This window comes from Mauremys reevesii, linkage group 9 (assembly GCF_016161935.1).
Source record: "Mauremys reevesii isolate NIE-2019 linkage group 9, ASM1616193v1, whole genome shotgun sequence".
Lineage (NCBI taxonomy): Eukaryota > Metazoa > Chordata > Testudines > Geoemydidae > Mauremys > Mauremys reevesii.
Genome location: NC_052631.1, coordinates 88301225 through 88314254, shown reverse-complemented (window position 1 = coordinate 88314254; position 13030 = coordinate 88301225). Strand labels below are relative to the sequence as shown.

The 13030-nt window shown below is 38.8% G+C and overlaps 1 long non-coding RNA gene across 3 annotated transcripts in view; it reads right to left on the bottom strand.

Annotated features, from left to right (window-relative positions):
* Positions 1-13030, bottom strand: part of LOC120372712 — a 177160-nt gene that overhangs the window by 102515 nt on the left and 61615 nt on the right. Inside the window, exon 1 of one of the 3 annotated variants that reach the window (XR_005585138.1) lies at positions 1683-1772. The exons of the other annotated variants lie outside the window; for them this stretch is intronic. This is a non-coding gene — a long non-coding RNA (uncharacterized LOC120372712). Of the gene's footprint in view, positions 1-1682; positions 1773-13030 lie in introns of those variants that run through there. 3 annotated transcript variants of the gene reach the window in all.

Genomic DNA, 13030 nt, shown 5'->3' with positions numbered 1-13030 from the left:
GAAGATAAATAAACCCATTATTTTCAGTCCTTTATGTCTTCCTGCCACAATTGGATATCTTGCAAGAATCTACACATGATTTCCAGGCTGATCAAAGAGATTGACCTTCTGAATATTTGACTGAACTAAATCAAATGTATGTGCATTTGGAGAATCACCCACTACTAACTGGAGAACTAGAAAGCCAATGCTATCAAAATCTCCAGTATTCACTCATTCAGACTTAAATTACGGTTTCAGCAAGTAAGGGTTCTTTTGCTGTCAGAGAGATACAAGGTTTGCTATAAGCCTTGTAAAGCCTTGCGAGGATCTACTTGTATTATTGCCATGGTAAGACTGTGTTTACTTCAGTGCAGTTCCTACTGCACACACAGACAAGAGTAGACTCTTCAATAAATCCTTGCTTTTATCCAGTCATGTGTCATGTTCTTTGAGTACTGTAGATATAATAAAATTGACAAAACAAAATCCAGGAAAAGACCATCTTTAGTAGCCAGAAAAAAATTGTGATCTCGGATTTTATTTGCAACTGGAAAGAGAAGATTTGAACCATGTGACAGCTTTATGTCACAGATGATAGGTAGATTTATTAGATAATATATACACAACACTATCAAAGGCTAAAATGGTAAAGTGCTTTCTCTTGGTGTCTGTCACTAAGTAAATCACTAAATAAATCTAATCTATAAATTCCCCTAAAACAGATGAGGTTAAATAGAAGGGACAAAAAACATAGTGATGATTACAATGCAAAGATTAAAACACACTACTCACTTCATGAATAAATACATATGGAAAATCTCACACTTCTAGGTACTGCTGGTGCAGCTGCTCCCAGGGGCGAGATAATAGCAAAGAAGAAACAGAGTCTTGCAATCTCAGCAAAAATGAGAAAGTTTATGTATCACAAATCAGTTACATGGTCTCATTACTTTTTTTACTGGCAAACAAGGAACAACCAGATCAACTTGTTTTGGCATCTAAACACCGCCCTCATGACCTAGCAATTCAACCACTTCTTTTTGTGTGCACACTATGGTGGGCTAACTTTGGTACACCTTCTAAAATACTGCCAGAACGCTCATGTTAAAAGCTCAAGAGAAGGCCTATTTTTATACAGGGCTAGTTCTGCATTGCACCACGGCCCCTTTAGGCTGCTCCCTAAAGGCAATGATTGTCTCACTTGAGAATGCCCCTCAAACAGTGGTTTTCCTGATGGCATAGTGGTTGAGGTCACCAGCTCTGTGCTGCAACCCCTTCCCCTCCCCTCAGGCCCCCAACAAAAGGGGCTTGCTTTTGTTTTTGTTGCAATCTTTATCACCAGACTCTTACATGGGGGAGGAGGGGGTGAGAGAGATTTACTGTGCAAACTTAACTTTTTGATCCATTATGGAAAGATTATAGCTAGTTAATTACAGAATGCTTACAGGTTAACACTACGAAACTAGTGCAGTATATTACTTCATTCACAGGCCCTGCTGGCTATTAGAATTCTGATGTGTCATTCTTGTAAGAAAGGACAAATGCAGAAAATGACACAGCATGAATCCATTGCCATAGAAGATGTCTCAAATTACAGACAAATCAATGTGTATTCACACTAGTGGCAGAAATAAAGAAGGGAAATGCTACAAGCTTGGTTCCTCTTCTGGCATTTTTTAAACCAATTTTTTTGGTCCTACCTCGGATGCCATGCTGAAGGAGGCACCCTTGCTGAGTTTACATTCCCACTGCCTGAAGTTCACATGTCAGATGTCCAGGCAACAATCCTGCTGCAATAAAAACAGCCATGCTAATATTACAAAATAAAATCTTTCATTTAAACCAAACAAAATAGTCCTCTCTAAATTCCTGAACACTGCTTAAAATTTATTTTTAAGTATTAGCAAATAAAGATCTCCACATGATTTAGATTTACAAAAATACTCCTCTCTGCCATATCCCCACGATTCTGAGTACCTTCCCAGCTAATACTGAACAAATGTATTCATCACATAAAATAAAAAATAATGGTTTAACCTTTGCCCTTTTCTTCCCAGCTTTGAGCCCTATGTGCCAATCAAGTGTTTAAAATAAAAATAGACATTTCTCTTCCTCTGTCTTTCACCATCCATCTGAAAAATCCCTGATTAACAAATTGTTGCATTTAAACTCAAAATGGTAATCTTCCTCTTTCTTCCACCTCTCAATGACACAGCTGGACCCCTATCTCAATTTACTGTTTTGAGCACAGAAATATTTCATGCCAAAATGTTTAAATGTCTGCTAGTGCTTTATCTAGGATCACTGCCACTCCTTCATATCGGCTTCACCAAAAAGAGAGTTTGCTGATTAGCAGTAACCCTACCTGGTAAAAGTCTAATGGATTGAATGAAGTTGTGAAGAGGTGTTACAATGTCATAGATGCGGAGTATCTTGCTTACCAGGGTTTGTATGTACAGCTGTAGGTAGCCACTTTAGCTGATCCCAGAGATTCAAAAATCTCATGAACCAGTCCTTGTAGCCATACCATAAAGTGAAGGCCTAACCCTTCATTTATCTGTTTTCCACGATCTCTTTTCTATGGACCCTGCAACAGCTGAATTGAACAGAGTTTGCTTATTTCACACAAGCAAGAATTGCAGCCTCACCTCATCTCCCTCCACTCTGATCTCCCCCAAAAGCCAACCAAAAAAAAAGAATCTGGAGATTGTTCAAGATACAGAATTTAAGTTTTGATGAAACTTTCTAACATCCATGGTTACAGTTGTTAAATTGTAGGGCTCTGGATTGGGTCAGCCTATAGGTTAAATTATTAAATATCAGAAGTGGCAGTTATACTTGGAGATATTTAATTTGTTTTAAATTGTGGGACTTCTAAAAGGGATGATGTGGGAATTAGTATCTAAAAGAAAGAAGGGTAGAAGAAGAATTACTATATATAAACATAATTGTAACTGAGGATGAGGAGGGGCAGGGGGTGAGTCTCCACCTGGGAGAGGGAAGGCAAAAAGCAAATTTGATGTGAACCTCTAATCAAGACTCATAATGGGGATCAGAGGCGGGATTTACACGTGGGCAAAAGAAAAAGAGGATTTTTATTTTAAAGCTATTTATTTATTCTTGGCCAAACATGGGCATGCCACCACTGAGAAAAGGCATGCGAATAGAGAGGAGTAGCTTTTAAAAAACTTTCATTACTGCTTGACTTTACTGCTACATTACAGCAGCAATTGAAACAAACTCTCACTATCAAACTGGCATTGGTAAATCAAGCAGTTTTTTAGTAATAAACATTTAAAGTAAAATCTTGTCTAGGTACGGAACCTTGATTTTTTTTTTATTAGAAAAAGAAAAAAAGGCTTGCAGTCTGTGGCATTTTGATTGCTCTTTGGTTATGTAATGAATAATTGTCTAGACTGCTTATTCCTGCTTAATACAAATAATATTTAACAGGGCTAGCTCTCAGAAGTAAGGGAGACACAGGAGGACTTTGCTGGTGGACACTGTGCCTCTAGGGAGAAGGGAAAGCCTGAATCTTTGTAGATGCAGTTCCCCTCATGGGTGGGGGGTGAGTTAGAGGATGCAGAATGAGTCGACACCTAGGGTAAGCTGACTTACAGGCTATATGGAAGGAGGCCTGAAACCCCATCCCGGAAACAAATGTCTGTTATGCAAGATAGCTGGGCATATACTGCTTCTAGCCAGTAACTTAATAAAGTTGCAGCCTGCTGCTTAAACTCCATTCCCATATCTGCCATTCATGAGTGTCCTGAGCAATCCTAAAATGTACCTTACTGCAGATTTGTGGGAATTTTGAGGTTACTTATAGGTTAATTATTTTTTATTTCTTCTCTTGTTATGGTAAGCACTAATATTGTGCTAGATATATTCAAGTAATTCAAGAAAGGACAGTCTATGTCCAATAGAACCTGCAATCTGAATGACAGAATATGTTTGGCAACATTTTAAAAAACCAATGAACCATTAAAAAAAACAACTTATGGCCAAAAAGTGACAAAAATGTCACATTCTTGCTAATAGATCTGCTCCCAAAGACAAATATGTTTTCACCATTTAATCCCAGTAGACTTGCAAAGACAACAAATTTATGGAAGTTAACTGGATTCTATTCTGGTTTGTGCATAATGAATAGAATTCACCAAGTTCTAATTGTAACATCATTACTGGAGAAAAGTGAACCAGACAGACCCTCCCCCCTTTAATAAAATATAAATAAAACAAATGCATATTTTATTAGTGATTTATGATAAACAGATTTTAAAAAGCTTTGGCATTTCACCATTATATGTGATTTACAGTTATTTTATGACAGTAGTAACCTTGTGAAATGGGATATTGAAAACCTTAATTTTACTAATAAGGAAAAAAGGTGTGAAAAATTTGGAGTTGATATGTATTAATAGATGAATACTGAACTTTAATAATGGTATGAATAGTGTAAGTGAAAAGATTAGTAAAGTTACTATATCAATGTGGTAGGTTATTACAATTTCCTGTACAAATACTTGGATCTGTTTATTATAGGTGTCTAATACTCAAGTTAAATGAGGACTGTCCAGGAAGGCAACCCAATGGATCAATACACAGGAACATCCCGGCAAACAATTAGAGTGCAATTACAACACACTGATGCACTTCAGGTGGAAGCAATACCATTGTTTTTCCATTGCTGGAAGCCTGAAAAGAACACTCAAGTGTTAAAAAGGCTTCTCTGAGGAAACAAGCTGACACACAGAGAGAGAATCTGTGGAGAGAGTCTAAAGGAATTGGGCCTTCCCAGACCCAGGGAATAGTAAATCTCAGGGAAAAGATACATATGCATGCAGTCTTGTTTATTGTTTTTATGATACGTTTGCTTTGAAATTCCTTTGGTCTAAATCAATGGTACTTTGCTTTAAGAAAGCTGTTTGTAGAGTTGGTCAAAAAATTTTAACATCTTTTTTTCTGTCAAAACTTTCCTCAGGTCCAAGTTGGTGAGAAAGGAGATCTGCCCCAGAATAACCAATAGCTTGGTGGTTGGGCACTTTCAAGGGATGTGGGAGATCCAAATTCAAGAGGCTTTGTCCTGGTTCTACCCCCTGCCCCCCAAGAGACTGTGGTTGAGGTAAGCACCTCAACCACAGTCTCTGTCTCTCTCTCTCAATCTTCCCTGGTGGAGCTGTTGCACTTCGTATAAATAATTAAATACTCAATGAACCAGAAAGAGAGATTGACTCTATTGCATGGTGGGGTTAGGACACTCACTTGGGATGTGGGAGATACAGGATCAAACCCCTTTGAAGCAGCTGCTTGCTCTGAGCATTGTGACCTACGCTGCTCAGGTCTGGCCCTGTCTGGCCCTGTGGAGGGCTATCTGGGTTAACTATGTGAGAGTGGCACTGTGACCTGGTCCATGGGGGCACAGTGCCACACAGTCAAGTTTGGGCCAGCCAGCCCTTACATCATTGTGACAGAGGGGGCAGTTGGGCCAAACCTGAGTAGGGCTGTGACCCTGGAAGTCTCAATGTCCAGAGCAGGGAGCTGAGGTCAGCTAACCCCATGGAAACCTTCTTGTGATCCTTTGAAACATTCTGGTGACCCAGTTTTGGGTTATGGGTTGAGAAACCCTGCTCTAGACCCCTGGCTAAGTAACTAGTCTGTCACCAATAGATCAGTTACTTAGTGGGTGGGTGAATTGGTGTCTCTCTCTCCTCTTGTTTATTCCACAACATATTTTGAAAGGTCTCATTTAAAACTTTATTTCCCTTTCATGAAAAAAATTCTTCTCCCACTAGCCTTAGCTGTTTAGTCACGGATTACCAGGGTCATTGCCTCAGGGGGATCTGAGTTTATATCAGATTTACCGAGGTAATCACAGTGCGTACCAGGGGAAAGCGCCCCAGGGCCTTATCTGAGAATGAGATAATTGCGTGATTCCATCACGAGAGACAGGTGATGGCTAGAGGCCAGAGACCTAGGAGGTGCAGTTCACGCAAGGACTGTGACAAAAGGTATCAAGAGATTGTTGTGGTTCCATTATTTAGCTTCTTTTAGCCTGTAGAGAGAAGCAAAGGAATAATTGTCATCTGAAATGACAGGAAGAATGGATAATGCTGGTCTATTTATAGCAATGGTGAGTAGGAACAATTTAACTTCAAGGAAGAGTTATTAAAAATATTATGGATGATTATTGCGCATATATTTATGACCATTTAATTGGAACCCAAAGAACTGGCAGCATTTCAAGCTGTTGATCACACATTTTCAAATGCATATTAGCTAACAGGTTTGTAAAGTTATGCACATCTTGTCTTAGATAAATGCCTAATTAAAAATCCTCTGGAAAAGCCTAATCTCCAGATCATTACTGGAAAAAACAAACAACCCCCCCCCCCAAAAAAAAAACCAAAACCAGAGGTAATAGAAAGTTTTATTCAGGTCTCCGTTATAGTCAGACTGGAATTGTTACAATATACTCATTGAAGCCTATTATTTGGAGAATTTTTCATTAGAAGAGTACTAGAGTAAGGACTGTTTATGTGCATTTTCTATTAAATGTATGCATCCAGGATAGTTTATTGTCTGCATCTGATTTCCTCCCTCCTCCCCCCCCCCCCATAATTGCAGAGGTTGGTCTGGTTTGATAAGCAAGAGTGGGGTTAAGTGCCTTTCCTTCAGAGACTAAGCTACCATTTATAATATGGAAATGACCATGGAGAAGTCTGCCCAGAGTGGCTAATATAAATATTTCCAGCAGAGGTGTTCCTTATTTTTCCCAAAACATATTTTAATGTATAAAGTAGAGCTGCTGAATGCTAGTGTTGAATATTAAGATGATTTTTGCCATCATTAAGTTAACATTAAAATCCACAGAGCAGTAAGGTGCTATGTCCATATTAGACTAGATTATGTTACTAGACTTATTATTCAGCTGTTATCCTGGGCCTTCTGACTGTGGGCTGTTGCTCACATATCCCTACTGCAAGTCAGTTAGGGGTGGATTGTGATATCTTTACTCATGATAAGTAGGATCTTACTTCTTGAGTTGTCCTTGATTTTAGTGGGACTACTCAAGGAATGAAAGTATCATTCAGTGTTAGGGTATAATATATAGCCTTACTGTTTTCTACAGCACTGCAATTTTCAACTGAGAGCATCCCGTGTAGAACTACAGTCTGATAACTAACATTTTTCTGCCACTTTTATTCATTAGAGTGAATGACAGAGCTCTTTCTCTAATACAGTCTGAAACATGGATTATAGTATCTGCAAGAATGCACTGCCTGTGCCTATTTGACTACGCTGACCTCTGAAAATCCAAGGCAGCCCGCTTGTAAGACTGGCATCAGATGCTGTCTTTTATATTTATTTTAGTGCGTTAAGACCCCAAAAGAAGTGTCATGTTTACTCCTGTCATATTTATTCAAAAATGAAAATCTCCTGCTCAAAAACATCTGAGGCTTCTGCTTCAGGGTTACTCTCAGTGCTCAAGAGCATAAGAAATGGTTTTAGGGAGAATATATAAATGGCTTTACTGATGTTAGAAATTAAGTTTCATATTTTCAATCCCTCAGATAATGCACATTTTACAAAGATATCATGCAAATATACTAGCAAGGAAGAGGAGGGCAAGCAGGAGGGTAGAAATCAAGTGCTCCAGCCACTTTGTTGCCCAGCTCTCCAAGCTCCGCATTATACACTCCCTCTTAGTTCCTTAAAAAAAAAAGGGAGGGATTCTGGTGGGAAAAATACAAACTAACAAACAGAGGCTACTGCTACGCTTGCTGACTGAAAGAAGTAATGAGCTTCAACATCATGGCTGCCACTCCCACTGTCTCCTGGGACCCTGAACCTTCTTCATTCTAATCCTTAGGAATGTCCTGATCAGACCAGGACAGAGAAAGAGAGAGCCAGATGACATTGCCACCTCCACCAGATCCAACTAAATTCCAAATACCACCAAGGATGTGAGACTTTGTCCCACCCTCTTACCTGTCTAGTGTGTGTTCATTTCCTTCCCCACCTTGTCTTGTCTCTTTTGTATCCCTCTCCTTTTTGATCTGTATAAAAAAAAGTCTGGCTCACTGCTGTAAGCCAGTGATGCAGAAAGAGGCCGCTAAAAAGCAATGCCTTAAACAGCCTGATCCTGGTACAAGTTTGCCAAGTCTCAAAATGGCTAGTAAGACCATGTGTTGTGCCTTTGTTTTTTCGGCAGTGAGGTTGCAACTGAGAGTCAAAAATCAAAAACACAAGCTATATTTTCTTTCTTTGCTTCTCTTCTCTCTCCCCCGTGGGTATGATCTTTCCTGAGGGAAGCCTGCTAAACAATCAATGGGACCACTGGATGATCAAGATGCTAAAGGAACACTCAAGGACAATAAGGCCATTGAAGAGAAACTGAATGAATTCTTTGCATCGGTCTTCACGGATGAGGATGAGCCATTCTTTTTAGGTGACAAATCTGAGGAATTGTCCCAGACTGAGGTCTCAGAGGAGGTTTTGGAACAAACTGATAAACTAAACAGTAATAGGTCACCAGAACCAGATGGTATTCACCCAAGAGTTCTAATGTGAAATTACAGAACTACTAACTGTAGTTTGTAACCTATCATTTAAATCAGCTTCTGTACCAAATAACTGGAGGATAGCTAATGTGACACCAATCTTTAAAAAGGGCTCCAGAGGTGATCCTGGCAATTACAGGACTGTAAACCTTATTTCAGTACCCGGCAAGCTGGTTGAAACTATAGTAAAGAATAAAATTGTCAGACACATGGATGAACATAATTTGTTGGGGAAGAGTCAACATGGTTTTTGTAAAGGGAAATCATGCCTCACCAATATACTAGAATTCTTTGAAGGTGTCAACAAGCATGTGGACAAGGGGGAACCAGTGGATAGAGTGCACTTAGATTTTCAGAAAGCCTTTGACAAGATCCCTCACCAAAGGCTCTTAAGCAAAGTAAGCTGTCATGGGATAAGAGGGGGAGGGGGGTTCTCTCATGGATTGGTAATTGGTTAAAAGATAGGAAACAAAGGTTAGGAATAAATGGTCAGTTTTCAGAATGGAGAGAGGTAAATAGTGGTATTCGCCAGGCATCTGTACTGGGACTAGTCCTATTCAATATATTCATAAATTATTTGGGAAAAGGGGTAAACAGTGACGTGGCAACATTTTCAGATGATACAAAAATACTCAAGATAGTTAAGTCCCAGGCAGACTTTTAATCCCCAACATTTATAGCTTTATTCCCATAGAACATCAGAGACAGTGCATTAACTGGATGTTTCTCCTATGTAGTTGAAATGGTTAATAAGGGAGCATGGCATTTAAGTGCTCATAATTAGGCATCCAGGTTTCTTATTTCAAAATAAGAGCAAAGAACTACAAACTGATTTCACAAAACTGGGTGACTGGGCAACAAAATGGCAGATGAAATTCAATGTTGATAAATGCAAAGTAATGCACATTGGAAAACATAATCCCAACTCTCTCTATATATAATGATTGGGTCTAAATTAGCTGTTACTTCTCAAGAAAGAGATCTTGTTTTCAGAGAATATCCACAATGACTCCATCCACTCAACGTGCAGCAGCAATAAAAAAAACAAACAGAATGTTGGGAATCATGAAGAAAGGGATAGGTAATAAGACAGAAAATATCATATTGCTTCTATATAAATCCATGATATGCCCACATCTTGAATACTGTGTGAAGATGTGGTCGCCCCATCTCAAAAAAGATGTATTGGAATTGGAAAAGGTTCAGAAAAGGGCAACAAAAATGATGAGGGGTATGGAATGGCTTCCATAGGAGGAGAGATTAATAAAACTGGGACTTTTCAGCTTGGAAGAGTGATGACTAAGGAGGGATATGATAGAGGTCTATAGAATCATGACTCGTGTGGAGAAAGTAAATAAGGAAATGTTATTTACTCCTTCTCATAACACAAGAACTAGGGGTCACCAAATGAAATTAATAGGCAGCAGGTTTAAAACAAACAAAAGGAAGTATTTCTTCACACAATGCACAGTCAGCCTGTGGAGCTCTTTGCCAGAGGATGTTGTGAAGGCCAAGACTATAACAGGGTTCAAAAAAGAACTAGATAAATTAATGGAGGATATGTCCATCAATGGCCATTAGCCATAACGGGCAGGGATGGTGTCCCTAGCCTATGTTTGCCTGAAGCTGGGAGTGGGAGACAGGGGATGGATCACTTGATTACCTGTTCTGTTCATTCCCTCTGGGGCACCTGGCATTGGCCACTGTCGGAAGACAGGGCACTGGGCTAGATGGACCTTTGGTCTGACCCAGTATGGCCGTTCTTATGTTATTATGATCATCTTGTTTTGTCTTCTAGGAAACAGGACTAGGCTTTAACAACAGCTCCTACCCATTTCAGCCAGCTTCTTCTCCTCCCCCACCCCCCAAACAACACTTATCTAAGTCACTGTCAAACAAGGTTTTTTTCCTTCTAAAGAAGATCTAGAGAGAAGGGGAACAAAATATTGTTAAACTAAAAGCCTCATTTAATACTATATACTTCAAATACGTTAACTGTTCCCCCCCTTCTTTTTCTGTATCTTTAAAATAAACGGTTACAAGTATTTTAATGGTGTGTTTGCCATGGTACTAAGCAGGCTAACTTTGTACCTTGTTTAAACTATTTAATGTTGGACAGTGACTGGGCTATATTAACACCTTGGAATCTGTGGGTCTGTATACACCATCAAAATTAATGCAACAGCCCTCAGCTGCACTAAATGCCACTATAAACGCCTCCATTACTGCAACCTTATTTTTGTTTAATACCAAATGTATCTCTCACAAGGATGGTGCTAATGAATGCGGAGTCAAATTACAGATATCAAAGTTTAATTTTTGACAGCTATGGGCTAGCGTCAAAAGTTACAGCAAAATATGGCCCAACACCTGAAAGTATTAAAAAAAATCCATGCAACTCAAATATCCACCATCAGCAACATCATAGCTACTGTGAAACGGCCAGAGAATCGTTTGCACAGCAGATATTCTGACTAGAAGTTAGTTTGTTCTGAACTTTTCAATCTGGTTATAGTATCTTTCTAGTTTGTGGCATATAGAAGTAAAATGCCATCTCTTCCCTCTCTTCCCCCACTATGTGATGTATTTAGAGGATACTCAGCAGATACACTGAGTTACGTGGACCCTCTCAGAAATTAATAAGCCTCAAGGGTGCTATAGATTTGATATACACAAGTTCCATTAGCAATTAGTAAATTCTTGTATTGCCAGTACAGTTAGGAGTCTGTTATTTTTGCCTTTATAACCCCATTTTAAAAGGTGTTTATGACAAATGTTTGAACGTGTTTCACAGCAAAGTACATGAAGAACATGTAAACTTGTAAAAGTGTGGTTTGAAGCAGTATGTGGAGCAAAATCTGTTTAGCCTTTAAGTTCCAGCAATACAACAAGATAGCTATTACTAATCAGATCTCTTTTCCTGTGGCAACTTTGTATGTGACATTCATTATATAGACCAAATATTTCTGGTTATACCTCTTCATCACAACAGACTAAGCACTTGTCTCTATGAGACTTGGTACCATCTGAAATACCCACTTCTTGTTCTGATCATAGAAGGCAGAAACAAGCAGCCATGAATCCCTGCCTTTTCTCTCACATACAGATTAAATAGCTACATGCAGAAGACCATTACTAAGAACATGTCTCAGCTTCGTTTGCTTTCTGAACATTATTTTTGTTCATTTGATAAATTACTTTTAATTGATACAAGCAGAAGTTTGGCAAGAACTTTTCCACCCTCCACTGTGTTCTTGTGAGGAGTAAAACAAAATTGCAGAAAGTTCTCCTCCTCCTCTCCCTCCCCCCTACACCTCACCCCTTTTGTGTATTTCTGGTCACTTCACTTAGAATTAAATAGCATAACATAAACCAACAATGTTAACAAAATATGGTGACTGCATTATCTTTCCAGACACCATGGTGATAAGCACCTTACAAATACTTGATACTATAATGATAATATTCTGGACCACTTTATAGTGGTAAAATCTGGGGCCTCTGGATATGGTTAGTACAGTACTTTGAAAGCTTGTGGTGAAAAGGGTATAGAATAATCATAACTCCCACTTGCAGTCACTTATATGAGTGAACCTAAGGAAAAAGGTATCTTGCAGAGTCATTTCCCCTATATGATATGGTTATCAAACCACATACAAATGCTGAAAAGGTTGCCTATTTAGGGTTTTGACAGACTATAAGAGGATGGTTTTTAGGGCCTTGTAAAGTCCTTGATACAGATTTATGCAATAATAATTATATTATTTAAATCTATAGTGAATTTTGTGATACAGTTTTTACAAAAGACAAAATAAAGTTGTATTTTATTGTAAACCGTTAGCTTCTTTGGTTTACTGGTTAAATAACATTAATATATGACCAACTTTAATACATTGAAAATAATAATGGGTGAATAATAATGTATTTTATACAAGTCCCCAGTCACAACAGATCCTGATGCCTCTGAAGGAGTTCTTATCCTTGTAGCCACCCAATTGTGTAATCACACGAATAATTTCACTCACGTAAGCAGTCTCCTTGGATTCTCTGAGACTGCTCTCATCAATATAGTAACTCATGTGCTTATGTGTTTAAGACAGAACCTTACATCTTTAATTAAAATTTACTTTCATTAATATAGGAACAAATTCTCTCCCCAAGCCCCAGCATGGATTACATGGTCTGGATACCAGGGGTCTCTGCAGGGAGTAAAGTCCTGCAAAAGTCTGGTTTTCGCACAGAGAAGCTAGGGATTACATTAGTACTTAACTCACCCTATGGGGCCCAAATACAATCTAGTCTCTGATTAGGAGGCTGTACAGTGCTTGATCTTACATGCTATATGAGCTATGATAACCAAGTATTGCAGGTAGGTGGTAGAGGAAGGTGCTGAGAAGGATGCTGTAAAATAAACTCTGAATTTCCTGACATATTATCGTTTCCCTACTTGAATAATCCGTCCTTCTGAAAGCCACATTTTTAAT